The sequence below is a fragment of the Hesperophylax consimilis genome, chromosome 2 (genome assembly GCF_061612785.1).
Source record: "Hesperophylax consimilis isolate HC1 chromosome 2, BYU_Hcon_1.0, whole genome shotgun sequence".
Taxonomy (NCBI): domain Eukaryota; kingdom Metazoa; phylum Arthropoda; class Insecta; order Trichoptera; family Limnephilidae; genus Hesperophylax; species Hesperophylax consimilis.
In genome coordinates, this window is record NC_142837.1 from 20845668 (window position 1) to 20863402 (window position 17735).

The following is a 17735-nucleotide window of genomic DNA, read 5'->3' on the forward strand; positions in this document are numbered from 1 at the left end:
CTGCTTCTTTTTTCTCTAAATCCATATTGTTTGTCCGAGATTAATTTGTTTTCTTCCAGGTATTTTATTATTTGGTTTTTTAATAGTCTTTCGAAAATCTTTGATAGTGAGTTTAACAAAGTGATTGGTCTATAGTTAGTTATTTCCATTTTATCTCCGGATTTATAAATGGGGATCACTAATTAATTGCTCGATATATTTGTCTATTTGAAGAAGCTAATTATTATCACGAATATAATAAGCAATTTTCAAAGTAGTCTTACTTTACAGTCAGTCATCAAAAGAAATTATTCAAAAAAAGTTTTAATTTATTTCGTAACATCGTTTATTTTGTAGCAGGACATCTTCTGAACAATTTGTTCGGGAAACGTGCAAATTGCCGGATATTCTTCACAAAAGTACCGACAAAAGAAGCAATTAATAAATAAAGTTTGGCGCCATTTGTATTAATTCTGATGGTAAATTGTTTCTTTCTTTCAACCTCTTACTTTGTCTGTTGTCTCTAAGGACGAAATCAGAGGCGTTTATAGAAAATTTATCAAATACAATAAGAAATTCAATTGACTTTAAAGTCAATTTATAAATGACAAATAAAACAGGCAAGTAAAGCAATTACAAGGATATTAAATGGGTCCAGTTACTAATCCTGGCTGCTGGGACAGTTTTTCTTTTCTTCTGTAAGTCGAAAAATGGACACAATTGAATAGTAATCAGTCTAAAACATTAATATGCCTCGTAATAATATGTAAAAATTATTTCTTCACTTCGACTAACCAGCAGGCATTACTTCTAAGGAAATGTAGATTTGAATTATTTATTTTTAGTTAAACCACATCCGACTTTAAATATTTCTTTATTGGCATCGAAAACATATCATCCATACGTATATAACGAATATGTACAATGTTCATCAAACACTGAGAAATTTCAAGATTTCCTTTGGAATTACCCAACCCACTCTTGATGATTGCTGGTCATTTTCTACAGAGGTCAAAGCTTAACCACTTTACCAATGAAATATTTAGATCAATATCTTACGTTTTCCTTTTTTGCTCTGATGCCCATTGTATATGACATACGAAGGGCATCACAGAAGCGTGGGAGCCAACATGCTTGCCAGTAGATTTAACCCATTGGCCTCCGAATTGTTTTGTACCGAAGTTTTAAATCTGCAGTGGTGTACTAAATCTTACATAACTTTTAAACTAAACATACAAACGAAACAATTTTTTTAAATTTACTCGTTCATTGAATTAAGGTATGCAAAAAATATATGCAGTTTTTAAAAAAATAATAATAATATGATTAAACGAGGATATAAAATTTTTTTTTTTCATAAAACCCATTTTTTTTTCTTTTTTTTATAATTGGATTAAGAAAAGTTTTACATTAATCATACTTATGACCATAATATATTTTATTTCAATTTGGGCTGATGTTAGCCGCCCACCACGCATTTTACGAACAAGCTTGTCAATTCCCGAACCACACGCTATTTAAAAAAAAATTCAATGACGCTGAAATATAACAAAATTTCAATCGTAAATATCAGGAAAAAACTGTACCAACGGAGTCCTGCCAATTACTACGAAATGAATGCTTAACTATCTACAGAGCGATTGGCATTTAAAATTTTAAACACAGATGTCAATAATGTATCCCTTTTTCGTTTTTAAGCCGACGACACCAGACCCGCCAGGATGGCGTCGTTTGAGGCCAATGGGTTTTAACAAATGCAGTTCTCTGGTAAAAAAACAGCTATTCTGGATATGCATAAGCCTGTATACTGCACGTACACAGTTTACAGTGTACACTTACATACCAAGTGTCATGGAAATGCTCCGAATACAACATAATCACGCGCACAGGACACTGTTCGGCCTCCAATTATATTTGTAGTGGGAAAGGTACATGGGTACTTTGTTACTTTTTTTTTTCGATACGCACAGAGTCAGTGTTTCCGCGAATCCGAGAATACACTCGTCCTGGATACAGCACCTCTACATCATAAATGGCGAGTTTTGCTCAAACCATAGTAATACAAGTACGACATACTCACGTCCTGGACAGAGCCCAATGTACAGTGCAACTCTACATCATAGATGGAGAGTTTTGCTCAAACCATAGTAATATGTACAAGCACGAGATACTCCCATCATGGACAGAGCCCAGTGGCACAGCGCACCTTTACATCATAGATGAAGAGTTTCGCTCAACCATAGTAATACAAGAGCTAAATGTAAATTGTACTTGTATATAGGATTTCTTGTTTTGTGTTACTATCTTGTATCACCGTGTTATTTTACACAACTCGTAATTTCTTTCTTTTATATAATGTCAATTTTTTTATCATGTGGCAGAATGTATAACACACCACTCTGTTTTGCTGAATTAAACGATTAAAAAAAGATTTAAATACGTAACTGAATAAAAAAATATATCAGTTTCATATTAAGTAGAATACTAAAAAATCTTATATACGAATTCAACTGAAAATGGGTAACAAATCAACCCACACATATGAAGATGTTAAAATGTTCATCTTATAATAATACTTCATAAAGTGGAAAATCAGTTTTATGAATCGGCAAAATACTCGAGCTGTCTTTTCTAAAATCATTTCCAAAATTAGCTGCCGAGCTTTTTTACGGGAAAATTCTACTTGGAGTAAAAACTACTGTAAATGAGGTTCATAAAATCATATTAGCTGTGTAATAGTAGTGAATTGAATCAAGCGTCAAACTTATCGTTTTGCCAAATTAATATTTAATGGTACTTAACTGTACTTTCTTCATGGCATCTTCAACGATCTTCGCGATAAGGGGACGCAACAAAACAACAGACCCATTCAAGCCGAGTCACAGTAGTTTGAAGGTATCGCGCGTGTGTTGCAAACTTCGGATATCTTCAAAAGATTATACTTTATAGGTAAAACCAAGGCATACATTAGTACCATATTATTATTTTTTTTAAATTTGGGGTTGACGCAACACAAATTGGCTTCAGGTATATCAACGGTAAATGCTTTCCGATCACATGAGTTTAATATACACAATTTTTGCATTTCCACTTGAAAATTATATTGTAAAGAAGCACAAATTGGCTTGAATTTAAAAAAAGTCACAAATAATGATTGTATTTTACGTTATCGCCGCCCTTAATTCTTAATTATTGTCCAAGCCATCAATAAACAAATTGTTCAATCTACATTTTCAAACGAAAAATAAAGTACCAGCAGTGATAATTAGTCACTTTACTGAGAATTACTTAAACTAATGAGACCTTTACCTTAACGAATATAGCTTCATCGCAAACAATTATTTTTTAAGTGCAAACCGCACAAGATTCCCAACTGCTACCAAACGTCTGAAGCCAGTGAGACCATGCCATAACCAATTGGAGTATGTTGTGAGGTTGAAGGTAGTGAGGAGAGGAAAAATATGGGGTAGAAGAAGATGGGGATGTACCTGGCTATTCATATCTGGTTTCAATCCTGAATGGTGATCTTAGTCCAGGGCGATACTGAAGCTATATTCCACTCTTGAACGTAGCGCAAATATACAACATATTATTTAAAATTAGTAAATTGAGAAATAACACAAATTAATCAAATAAAATCTACTTGCGCACTCTGGGATTTGAACCCGCAATCTCCGGCTTTCTAGTCGAGAGCCTTACCCTACGATCACGGAGGCCGTCAAAATAATAAATAGCCCAGATTAGTTACATTCCATCCCAAATTCACTTGGAAACAGCTTATCCATATAAGTAGTCAAATTACCCCTCGACCACTGAGGCTTATTGTAATGTTTCATGTATTAATTCAATTTGGCTGGTTATTTTGGCCTTAAATCCAACTTTAAGTTTTGCATGAAAAAGGCCGCGTAACCGTTCCCTTTAATAAAAAATATTATTGAGAAACAAAAAAAAATAGCAAAATATCATAGCCTTTAATAAAAGAAATGCTGTTGTAAAAATTGCCTTCGGTTATCCCACGTCACTCTGCTGGGGGTGTGCGGTAAATTATGGTGGTTAACACAGGCCCATCACAAGAAGTACCTCTTCCGTGATATACGCAACAACCTAGCAATCGCCTCCCCAGATTTAAGCCACTATTTTTTTGTTCAGCTGCATTCAAAACCCCGCTGTAAATATTATTGCCACGGAAACCCCATACGAAAAAATAGTTTCATATACTTTTTTTATGAAATGTTTTCGTGTAAGAACATATAAAAAACCAAAATAACATAATTGAGTATTTCTAACGAAAGTTTTTGATTAATCCATTGATATTTTAGAATTTCAATAATTCCACTAGACGTAGGTACTTAAAATACCAAAGAAGCGATAAAGCTCTTTATAAAATGGTTTAAAAATACCCTTGTGAGATAAAAAATGATACGAGTGTTTATCTTTATGTACAATATAGCCCAGTCAATGAAGGGAAAAAAAGACCCAATGTCGGAACTAATTCCCCGGAAGCTGAATTTTTCACAGATGTTAGAAGACCTTTAGACATGTATTTTTACAAAAGTCCCCGACTTTCCCCCTTGTGCTTCCTTCCCCGCCCCCTCTTGAATATATTTTTCAAAGCCTTTCGGAATACGCTAATATCTCCTTAATGGTTTTATTAAATCAAATAATTTATTTTTTGTTTAGTTTCTGATAAGTTATTCTAAAAAATTGTATTCTTTCATTTTTGCGAGAAAAGCTATACAATCTCTACAATTTATTAGTAAAGGAAAAATATCAGTTTTTAAAATAGTATTTCAGAATATATTTGCACATAACTTTTTTCTGAGCCTGTAAACGACAAAAAATAAATCAATAAAACTTGTAGGCAATATTTTTAGCTATAAAATAATGTTTATAATGATGGGTTTTAATTTATAATAAGGCACGTAGGCTGTTAATAAGGAGCACGGCGCGCGGCGGCTCGAACGCGCAGCGGTTCGCGGCGCAGCGAGAAATTACAAAAACCTAAGGAAAGTAATGATTAATTCATGTGTTTGCTTTTTTTATAACAAATTCATTTAACGTTGAAGAGTTTTATTGTTATTTACCAGTTTTAGTTCGGAGGGGAGGGGGGGAATATAAATATTTTCCCCTGCCCAATGAAGCGCTTTCATTATCCACCAACCGCCGTGCCCCGGTCTGGCTAAACAGTCATATTATGTTGTATGATTGTTTGTTACTTATAATTTAAATAAAGTTATGTGAAATAATCCAAAAATACCGACAACAGCGTGAGACTACTCTTTCACAACATTAAAATATTGCAGACCTTATGTTATGGTGAAGTTCTAAAAAATCTTTTGTGGAAATTCTCACTTGTTTTATCATATGCACCTATCAACAATGAAATACCGAAACATCAAATCACTTAAAACAGTGCATAGATCTAAAATGGTTTACTTTCAAACAAGCTTCTTAAAATATACCTCAAAAAATATTATAATGACAAAACGGTTTGTAAATTATATTATATACCTATCAATATTATCTATGACAACATTAGGCAAATATTAAAATAATTTTCTAGTCAAGAGAGTCTTCCATTTGTTCGTCATACTGGGGTGTGTTCAGAAATGATAATTCGTTACGGTTGTAGCACATGGCAGAGCAGGTTAATCCAGATTTTCTGCAGCCACAGTAATTTCCACATCCAGACTTGCAGGAACAGGACACCAGAGAAAGAAGGTCATCAGGAGCAAATGGTTTTAAAAATTTCTTCTTTCCACAATTTTCATTTACATTTTCATACCTCCATCCCCAGTTTATAGGGTTTAGTTTTGTTTCCTAACCAAAACTGTACTTGCAAATAAACTCTCAACAAATGTTGATGACACGATTCTGTAGTCGGTGGTAGTTTTGCCAAGTCAAATTTAGATTTAAAAGCTGATTTTGTCGTTAGTCTGGTAAACTTATAGTATTGAGCTTCGTTTCAATTAGAGTAGCTACCAAGACCATACATGGCGAGAGCGAATTTTTCTCCATTTTGCAACAAGTTCTCTTCAGTTGCATCTTTTTCCAGAAATGCCTCAGCTGCGCGTTTTGCCTCGGGATTGTTTTTCATCATGTCAACAGCTTTTATCTTTCCTAACCCATATAAAGATGGGGTCGAATCACAGCCCGTAATGGCATGGGTAAATAGCATGTGTTTTCAAATATCTTTATGTAACATTATAGGTTTCTCTATGATGTAGAAAGTTCTGGAAGGGGCCTTTCCACCAACATCTTTACAGAAAAAAACGAATTTTCCTTCAGGAGCAAGTAATACCAAAAGATCACTATCCGTGCCAACAACAATCACTTTTGAGAAGAAGTTGAGTTGTTCGATGCCGGTTAGTACAATGTCAATATCGGCATCACCTGTGGCCGTGACTGTTTTCAAACCAGATTCACTAAATTCATGACACAGTGCTTCAATCATTATTTTTGTTGTTTTTCTTATTAGATAAGAAAGCTTTCTTTTTAGTCAAACAACTTGTAGTGAAGTTTAATTCAATATCGCACGATGAGTTGTTAGCCGACCTTCGTCTTTGCTCTTCATATTTTACAGTCGGTTCTTCAGGGTATCCATCGAAAACGACAATAGAATGTTTGCTAAATTTAGTATGGACGAAACGTGAGTATGATTTAATGATGCCTCCGTAAGTAGTTTAAGTTTGCCAAACAACAAAGTGTAGGAGGTATCCCCCATCGATGACTATTGCATCATTTTCCAAATCAACTTCGTCATGAATACTTTCGCTAAATACTTTCGCCGTACATGATTTTGTTCCTTTACGAAGGGAGACTTCATCAAAAATAGAAGGGGTCTTGAAGCCAATTCATATCCTAAGTAGGTCTAAAGCTTGCTAGGACTATCACTAATGCACAGTATTCTGTTAAATAGCTGCTGGGGTTTACTGCAACTTGTCTCGTCCTAACAGTTGCGGATTTGAATCTTGCTGGGTAGTCACCATGTCTTTCCTTTTCAGTCGTATATATCCAAAATTACATCCTTTCATTTTTTGCATAGCTGCCAGGCGTTATCACAATTGACACTATTATCTGAAATAAACCCTGAAGATAAAGACACCAGCTCTCTCGAGAGCTTGGTGAACGGGCTGTGCTGTCTTAGCCATGATGTATATTTTCCTATATCTAGCTCATCCCTTTTCTTCCGTGATTCGCGCAGCTCAACATGCTGTTCAGTAAAATTAAATTCTAAACCGATGAATTCTTCAATGCTCTCTTGCACTTTCACGCAGTAAGTGGTTCCAAGTTTCCACTTTGATTCCTGTCAGTGATTCCGCGCCCAAATGTCAAACCTCCTACTGACTTCATTGGTCGCGTGAGACACTACTCGATGTCTCATGTCTCATGTAAAGTACCCATTTTCAGTGAATAGCTTATATTCTTCTTTAGTTATTCTTGATTCGAGTAGCAACATACTTTGAACGTACATATGTGCTGATTTTGCGTATGGTAAATGTCCTGCCGGGTGGAAAAATGGAAGCATATCAACAAAAGTATTTAGGTGCATTTTCCGATTCCCGGACTTCTCTGCAAATATAAATCTAAGCATGAGGTCGATACAATGTAGAAGTTAAAGCCACAACTTGGCAGTACTACTCGATGATTCCTTAATCCTGTCTTCACTTGCTTCAGTATATGGAATCGTCTCTTTTAGATTGTCTTAACCGCCTCCATATATTTTTTCCACGTAACTAAATCTTGATACATATTTTCTATTTGTCTTAATTTCCCATCAATATCTCGGTATTCTTCTCTCATTACGTGGACAAGAGACGCTGCTGTTGTGTAGGCTCTGTTTGCCCGAAAATATTCATGTCCATGGAGCATGTGGGTTACTGTTGAGGACGCGTAAACTGATTCCCATAAATTTCCCACATACATTTATTTAAATAATAAGTAACAAACAATCATACAACATAATATGACTGTTTAGCCAGACCGGGGCACGGCGGTTGGTGGATAATGAAAGCGCTTCATTGGGCAGGGGAAAATATTTATATTCCCCCCCTCTCCTCCGAACTAAAACTGGTAAATAACAATAAAACTCTTCAACGTTAAATGAATTTGTTATAAAAAAAGCAAACACATGAAATTAATCATTACTTTCCTTAGGTTTTTGTAATTTCTCGCTGCGCCGCGAACCGCTGCGCGTTCGAGCCGCCGCGCGCCGTGCTCCTTATTAACAGCCTACGTGCCTTATTATAAATTAAAACCCATCATTATAAACATTATTTTATAGCTAAAAATATTGCCTACAAGTTTTATTGATTTATTTTTTGTCGTTTACAGGCTCAGAAAAAAGTTGTGTGCAAATATATTCTGAAATACTATTTTAAAAACTGATATTTTTCCTTTACTAATAAATTGTAGAGATTGTATAGCTTTTCTCGCAAAAATGAATGAATACAATTTTTGAGAATAATTTATTAGAAACAAAACAAAAAATAAATAATCTGATTTAGTAAAACCAATAAGGAGATATTAGCGTATTCCGAAAGGCTTTGAAAAACATATTCAAGAGGGGGTGGGGAAGGAAGCACAGGGGGGAAAGTTAGGGACTTTTGTAAAAATACATGTCTAAAGATCTTCTAACATCTGTGAAAAATTCAGCTTCCGGGGAATTAGTTCCGACACAAAACCTTCATTGACTGGGCTAATACGAGTAAACTAAATATAAGCAATACATACAGGTTCTGAAAATGCGAAAATCGCGCACCGCACTAAAGGCTACGCCACGAAGAAAATATCTCGACAGAATTCGATTCGTATTTTATTACCTCGATTATTTAAGTATCGGACGCCACTAAAATAGAAATGCACATATTCATTTCACAAAATTGCCATTTTAACGAAGAGCTTTATGAGTAAGCTTCATTAATATAGCCATTATGTAACATTTATACCGCTAATAATAAAATCATAATTACTTTTATAACCTATTAACAATTTTAACGTTGAAAATCGGACGCATGCGCGCGGCTTCCATTCCAAACAAAGCAGACATTGGGGGAGCTTTTTAGTACGCCGACGGCTTTTGGCGCGGTCGGATGTCTGTTCGGTTGCTTATCTGCGCTCCGAGCTTTCTCGATTCCAAATCGACGCGATCTTTGTAATATCGCTACTGGTACGTCTATGTCATAACAGTTTACATTTGAATTGGCCAGCAGTGTTGTTTAGGGCCGGGAGTTTACGACTGTTAATAATCGTTTACTTTTAATACCCTTATTTGAATAATTGAGTCAACTTTTTAGGCAGTGTATGAATTATTCAAAAACTCAATGGATTTTCATGACCCGGATGATCGAGCCTAAAAAAGTAAGATGTTTCATTTTAATCTTCTTTATTATCTCTATCAACTCAAACTTATACGTCTTTTATTGTACCAGTTTTTTTAAAGGAATCTTAGTTAAGAAATTTTCTGCAACTAAAATCAACCACCTCATTTATTCGAAAGGGCTATAAATTTAATAATAAGTATTAAGATCTTATTAGGAGAGACCAGCTCTTTGGAATGATGCCTATAAAACATAGCTATTTCATCACCTTTCAGATACTTTCAGAATACAGAACCAAAATATTTTCCTTCAGAAGATTAGCTACATTTGGTGTGGGTATTATTCATTTTGTACATTTCAAATATTCAATTTCTCTATTAAGCTTAACGAATTTGCTAAAATGTGTTCAACATAATTATAAATTTGAGGAAATGTTCATGTCAATTATTAAAAAAAGTAAAATAACATCCACGAACTTTTCCGGAATCTTAAAAATAGGTCAAATCGCTCTCCAGGAGTGTAAAAAATTGTGAAAATAAAACTTTTTCATACTTAATAACGATGTTATATCTCTTAGATTTAAGAAAGAACACTTTGTGTTAGAATTTAAAAAAAAAATTTACATTGCACGTGATACGAAACCAACACTTTTCCGTGAAAGGATGTATTAGGGAAATAAGTGCTCCACACATTTCAACTCTGACATTCAAAATTTCTGCAGAACTTTCTTTTCTTGAAATTTAAATATAAACTTGATGAATTCAAATTAACTAACCATCGCGCCGTTTCTGCGTGGGGTAGGCAAAGAAGACGGACCGGCACAAACACTCCATGCTTTTTTCATATTCATATATCGAATCATACGAACTATTCTATTATTCTTGACTTAACTCGACTCGAGCTGGACGTCCTCTACCTCTTCTACTATTCACATTCGCCTCAGATATATTTTGCTTCCGCTCCTTTCTTCGTTCATTTGATCTACATGCCCAAACCAACTAAGCGCCCTTTTCCTAATCGTAGTATTACGCTTACATCAGCCTTGCATTCTATGCAAATCTCCATATTTTTCATACAATCATTCCTTGTTTTATCACACATATGTCTCAGTGATCACATTTCTACAGCATGTAGTCTAATTTAATAAATTCTAGCATTACCTAAACTGACTGTGGTGATAACAATAGACATTTCACGAAAGAATGGGGCTTTAGAAGTTAGTAATATGTATGGAAGTAAAGCTACTTTTAATCTACTATAATTATTCTTCCAAGACTCTTTTAGATAGGAATATGTTACCAACATATCGATGTACGACTATCAACTTTCCGTCTCACCTCCATATCTCTGTTGGGACCAGCTAACAGAACAATACACCATAATAACAAATACAATGGTGTTTCAAATTATTCTTATGAATTCTGATATGAATCGGTTAAAAATTTTTCAGTGTACTGTGAATTATAAGCGACTTATTAATTGTAGAAAGAAATGCGAGCCAATTGACACCGAAAGGTTAACGGAACTTCCGCCATCCAAAAGAATCTCTGTGTTTCAACTTAAGAACCATACGAGAAGAATTAAATCGTTATAAATTATGAATACAATTTGACCAATATTACGCTGGAAATACGATGACTATGATAATCAATCGGTCAAAATCGTAATGACTTCATTACCTTCATTTAAACTGAGATTATCGGAAGCTTGTCACTTTAAAAATAATTACACTGAGAAAAATGATCCTCTCAAAAAAGTGACAGCATGCCAAATTCCAGATAAAATATAAAGAGTTCAGAATATATCGAGAACACGTGTTCTTTTCCTAATACAGTATGTCAATATCAATATCAGTATTTTACGAACACGTATTCTGCCGTCTTCATAAATAATTCGCTTTTGACAGATACCGTGCTAGGAACACTTTCAATTCATTCGTTACATATTAGGCCTGCAGTCCCATTTTTAAGAACAAAACAATTAATTTAAAATTAAACAATAACTTTGTAAACATCACTTATCAGAATATAAACTTATAAACATCTTCATCAGGGCATGAAGCTACGGTTGTAGCGAAACCCGGTCGGCATTAAGTATTTACCTATAAGTGATGTTTACAAAGTTATTGTTTAATTTTAAATTATAATGTCACATCACAAAGTAACCGCTGCATATGAAGAAAAAAAACAACCAATTTGACCAGATTTTTAATAAATTAACAGTATTTTATATCAGTAAATTTTCTCTGTATAAAAAAACGTCAACAATGCAACGATATATTTTTAAGCCTACTGTTATCACGAGCTATCAGTTTGAGCTGTAACGAATTCATCAACGTTCCTTACAAACTGCCCTTAATAACATATTTTTTACAGAATAAAATAGAACACAAAAAAATAATAATTCCCGGCAACGTGAAGGTTCCGAGTTACAATCTCGGTCGCAACCAAATCATTCTTATTTTCTGTGTGTTTTTTTAATCATATTTAAATATTTTTCACATTATTTGAAGTATGAAGCACGAACAGAAAAGATTCAGTCATAGTCTAGAAATTGAACTCAGGACCTCTTCCTTGTCGTGGAAGTACTCCTACCACCGAGTTAATTCGGCCATATCAACTGATATCATCTTTAACTGTAACAAACTTCGACTGAGATCTACCAATATTTTCTTCAGTTTCTAAACGCATATTTTTTGATTGCCATTTTTATGAATTGTTGCAAGATTCTACCGGAACCAAATACAATCTAGATAGTGTCTTGGATAAATATATAAACTTTTATTTTAATGTGCAACATTTATTAACTTTTATTCAAATCTGTGATGAATATTTTTAATAAAATAAAATACTTTTTGTGTAAAACCACATTTTTAGAACCGACCGGTTTCGCTTTACTCAATGGTTCTTCAACAACTTGTGTGTTAAATGAACATTTTTCCTTGTTTCTTCATTATTCTTTGAACTTAATCGCAGAAGTTTATGTGTTAGATTGTCCCATATCTATAAACATAAGTCCTGCAAAAGATGCGTCTGTTTTGTGATAAATATGCTATTTAATAATACCACCATAACATTTTTGACACAGAAATATGAGTTGTGCAAAGGAGAAATATGGAGGAATAAAAATATGTTTTGGGGTTAGAAATTTTCATCAAAATTCTGAAGGAAAGACATAACAATGACGAAGAAGTGAGCTAAAAGTTATGACTGGTATTCAAATTTAAGCACAGAGACGATGAAAATGCGTGTTACTCCATTTTACTATGGTACCTCCTTTACAATCTGGAAAAGTTTTCAAACTATTTCATCGTTTATTATTTACTTTTAATCATATTTTAATATAATAATAATATAATTGCTCCGACGCGAACTAGTTGTATTTAGTAGATAATTATAAAATACAAAAGTAATTCTTGCTCACTACTAGCATAAATTAACAATTTACACATCTTCAGAAATAATTTTTGCAAAAGTAGATATGAGAAATAGCTTTGTTCCACTTGTTTATTTGGATCAGAACCGGTTTCACCCCGGTACTGGCTGCGGGCATTTATTTAAAATATTGGGGTAACTTGTGAAAATCCTTGATTGCACTGAACAGATAATCCCTATAAGTTTAATCTATACGGATTCGAAAGAAAACGTACGTCGCAATTTTTTTATCAAAAAGTTGAGTTTACCTTGGGCGGACGATCACGCCCACTACCCAATTATAATGGTTTATCTCCGTTGTGCCTGATTGCAACTAAGAAGATAAACCATTAGTTATCCTTAGTGCTGATTTTCAAAACGATTACATATTTTTGATTAAAAATATAACTCTCACTTACAACTTACAACTCAACTTGCAACTCAGCCATTCATACGAACTTTTACATTTATACATTTATTACATTTTATTGTGTGTTTTTAACAAATCTGAAATTAACTGTTTGAACCCTCATACAATAAGATTTGGAGGGGTTTAACTGTTGATCTTTCATCTCAGAGGCAAGTGCATATCCAGTTATCCACTAAGCTACTCTATATTATATTTTCTCATTCTCTTATTTGAAATAACTACCATTTCCTTAGTCCTAAGGCCTGACTGAGGAACCAAAAATGTTTTTTAGGGTTGCCATCATAAAATAAACATAATAATATTACGGTTTTAATAAAATCACCCATTGCGTAGTACAAAGGGTTTTTTTGGTTTTAGGCATTTCACCCTGAAAAGAGTGCTTTGTGACGATAGTACAAAGGGGATCAAGATTAGAGGTCGCGAAGTTATGTTATGTTTGTATAAACACAACGCTTTGTGATGTCTTCAAATAATATTATATATAATTAAGACGGAACCCTTTGATTCAGACTACTACGTCAAAGGAAGAATCAGGAACTTATTTTTCTTAAATATATATTTTTAAATATTATTTATTTTTCAATATACCTATTATAGTCAATTGTAGATTTTTAATTTCACTACCACGAAACTAGGTCGGTAATTGCCCATTGCTAATTGCCTGTCGGTTTTGTAAATATGCATCGTTTAACTCTAGCTTGGCTTCAATAAACGTGTAAATACAATTTCATAAAGTGCATCACAAGTATTAGGACTAACGCTAAGAATCAAAAATTGTTCTAAAAGTGTATAATTAACTTTAACATTATATAAATCAATTGTGCGAAGTATTCTCGAATACGCATCAACAATTTGGTCTCCTAATTATGAGATTCATAATTATAGGATTGAATCCATACAAAAAAAACTAACACGTTTAATTTCTTATCGTGAAGTTTATCTGGTCAATTTGGAACACATAATGACCAAATTTTGCACTATAAACTACACTCACGTAAATCTTCTGATGTATTGCTTCTACACAAAATTATACATGCAACAGTTGATACACCAAACATTTTATTCCATATTAAAATCAACATACCATCAAGAAAATCAACAAGGAGAATGAAAGACATTTTCTATATTAAAGCCTACCACACAAATACAGGATATTTCTCCCTTGTACCGCGAACATTAAGAAATTATAACACTATACGTGGCTCTCATAATGAAATAGACATTTTAAAGACCAATTTAAAGACTTTCAAAAAAGTTGTACTATTAATCATATTAAGCTGATATTGTGATGAAGCCCTTTATTTAAAGAGAGGCAATATTGTACCTACCAAATCAGTGTCTCACGAGTACAGGTGTGACAATAAACAAATCGTTTATGAACATATTTGTATTTACCCTTTACCCATTCTTATTTGTCATTTACTTCTGCATATGTAGCTAATTCTTTTTGTTACTATTTTTTATTATCATTTGGTTATTACTGTTATTACTATGTATTTTAACATTCATTTGTGTAAATTTTTGGACGCCATGCCTGTTTTATGAACTTAAATAAAAATAAAATAAAATAGACCACAGTTAGTAAAAATAAAAGAGTTATCAGAGTGTTTTGTTTTTATTTCGTCCATTATGGGTGATCCATGTATTTGATACACATGTTTTAAATTGTTTTTTTTAGACAATATTTATCTAACCATGAGATTGTGCAATGGTTGCATTATTTTTATTAACACTGTCACACTCGCAACAACATTTTGTTCTGGGATATTTCGTCGAAACATTAAAATTTCTCTGTAGAGAAATATACCTCTACTTCTCTATTTTTTAATGTCTAGCCATTTAATAGATAAATAAAGATTCGAAATTTTAAAATTGGAAATTCATATGTCATACGGCATTTATTCTGGTCTAGTAATGTGTGATTTATATCACCTAAGAAATTCTAAAAATATAGTAATATGGGATTCATATGTCTTATACTGATTTATAAATGTGGAAATTCTAATTTTAAAATTGTAAATGTTCTCCAAAATGCCCTGGAAAGAATCTCAGACTTGTGATGTCCCGAAAGAAACCATTCATCTGTTCCAAATGCAATTACTAATGTTATTCAAATTGACCCTGGTGATAAATTACATTTTTGCGATTCTTTCAAGAATGAAGAAACCATCCTGTCACTTCGAATGCAATCAAGAATATTCTCAAAATTTGTTATGACAGCATCGCCATTCCATTGTTAGAATATTATGAATATTATAAATAAATAAATTCCTAAAATGGTACATTACAATAAAATCTTCTGCCGCTCATGTTACTAGGGAATCCCTGTGTCGAGTTGACCAGCAACACAATTATATTTAATCAAATAAAGCATTATACTATAGCATTATTTTATACTACAGCGTTAAATAAAAAAGCCTACCATATTAAATGTAATACATATTATATATTTCACTATCACACTCATAATTTTATAAATGTCGTATCAGGGCAAAAGTGTGATATATGTAATATGTTTCAGTGTGACACAAAGTATTATTTTACATACAAATATCTATGGTTATGAAAGGTTTTCCAATAAGAGGTATTATTTTGATATTCTATCGTAAAAGATCAATGGTTTCGTTGCTTGTGTGATACGTAGCGCCGTCTTGTTGAAAGTAAACGTTATCCAGATCAATACCATCCAATTCCGTCCATAAAAAATCATTAATCATCTCTCTTTAGCGCAATCCATTCACCGTAACTGTTGCTCCAGCCTCATTTTCGAAAAAGTAAGGTCCAATGATTCCGCCGCACCATAAACCGCACCAAACAGTCATACGTTGAGGATAGAGAGACTTTTCAACAATAACTTTTGGGTTTTCCGAGCCCCAGATGCGACAATTTTGCTTGTTGACGAAGCCACCGAGGTGGAAATGGGCCTCATCACTCAAGATGATTTGCATTTGATTCACTCAAGTAAATTTTAATAATTTCAATGCGTTGTTGAAGCGTGTATCGTTACATTTTTATTAATGACGTAGTTTCTACTTGTCAAATATCAAAAAATGATAGCTTCAAAAGTAACATCTACCGAAATAGCGGACTATTCAAAATAACACCTCTCATTGGAAAACCCTGTATTTATGGTCTATTATTACAGATTAGTGTAATATTTATATTTTTAAACACATTTAGAATGACGAACAAAAAAAATCACCTGAATTTCTATTTAGTTATTTTATTTAATAAAATTATTTTTTCCCAATTGTTCTGAGCTTGACGAAAATAATTATAACTGTGTATGTAAGGGATATACTAGGATTTGTTTTTATTTCAGCAACCGTACATAACTCTAGAAATAAAATTTTTTTTAAAAAATGTTGCCGAATACGTTTTGAATTTTCCCTAAATATGGTTTTTATAAATACACGAGATATTTAACATGTTTTAACTTTACTATTAGTTAAAACAATTCAATTTAACCTTTCAGTTTTTTAAATATTTAAACATCGTTAACGTCCCAACGACACGGCAAAAATTTTGGAATTCTCCCAAGATATCTAAAATGTGGTAAATATTTATTTTATTTTAAGTTCTCGTAAAAAGAAAAAATGCCTCTTTAGAAACTAGATAAAAAAATATCTTTAAAAAATTTGTATTCGAAATAAACATTGATATTTCTAAAAAATAAAAATTAACACCAAACATGAGCATGTTTAAAAAAAACGGGACATATTGACTCGTAACGTCCATAATTTTGAAAGAATTCGATATTTAGAAAACACTTCCCTTTTGTTGGATTCAGGAAATTAAAAGGAAAACTGTCAACTCGCTATGTATGCCTTTTGTACTGTAAAAATATATTAACTTTCAGTCGTCAGTAAAAAAATTCCACCAATTTTTCAACATAAACTTTTTTATTTCAATCTTGTAATCGTGCTTAAATATTTGAGACAAACTGGGAAGAATAATTATTTATCTTTCCAACGACGAACAAATCACTTATTTACGCGTTGCAGAAATGAGATACAATACTTTTATAATGTATGGACGCCCCGGACAGATCTATCCTTCAGAGCCTCTAATCCAAATGGAAAATAATGTTTATGGCTAGTAATGTCCTTCCGAGGATTGAAGATTTGAACCTCAATATATCAAAACAATGTTTTGTGAGATGTCCCGCTACAGTTCTCGGACGATAAAAATACATATATGTTATGAATAAACCAACTGCTTCCAACTGTCTGGAGCCAGAGGGACTATAGAATCCTTGTTATGAAACACGAGTGAACAATATTGCTTTAAAAAACATATATTCATGTAAATCAACAAACGTTGTTTCTAAAAATATAAGTTTTATTTACCCGCCTCACAACGCTGTCCAACCGAGTGGTGGCATATCTCCCTTGCCTTTACACTGTACAGACAGGGGAGCTCTTGTGAGGTGTAATATAAAAACGTTATAATTTTACGTAGAATTAATAAATAATCATTTTAAAACGATTAAAGCCGTAAGGGAATTAAACACCCTGTGATTGGTCGTCAGGGTCTGACATAACTTCCACCGCTTCCTCACGGGTCGGCCGGCCGCGTGCACAACGAATGCGG

General features: G+C 33.2%; 1 protein-coding gene across 2 annotated transcripts in view; it reads left to right on the top strand.

The window, feature by feature from the left end:
• The window catches only part of LOC149425787 (lachesin-like), a 1060028-nt gene that overhangs the window by 413981 nt on the left and 628312 nt on the right, over positions 1 to 17735 (top strand). The window contains exon 1 of one of the 2 annotated variants that reach the window (XM_089644879.1): positions 9073 to 9339. The exons of the other annotated variant lie outside the window; for it this stretch is intronic. The gene's annotated coding sequence lies outside the window, so the exon portion shown is untranslated. Of the gene's footprint in view, positions 1 to 9072; positions 9340 to 17735 lie in introns of those variants that run through there. 2 annotated transcript variants of the gene reach the window in all.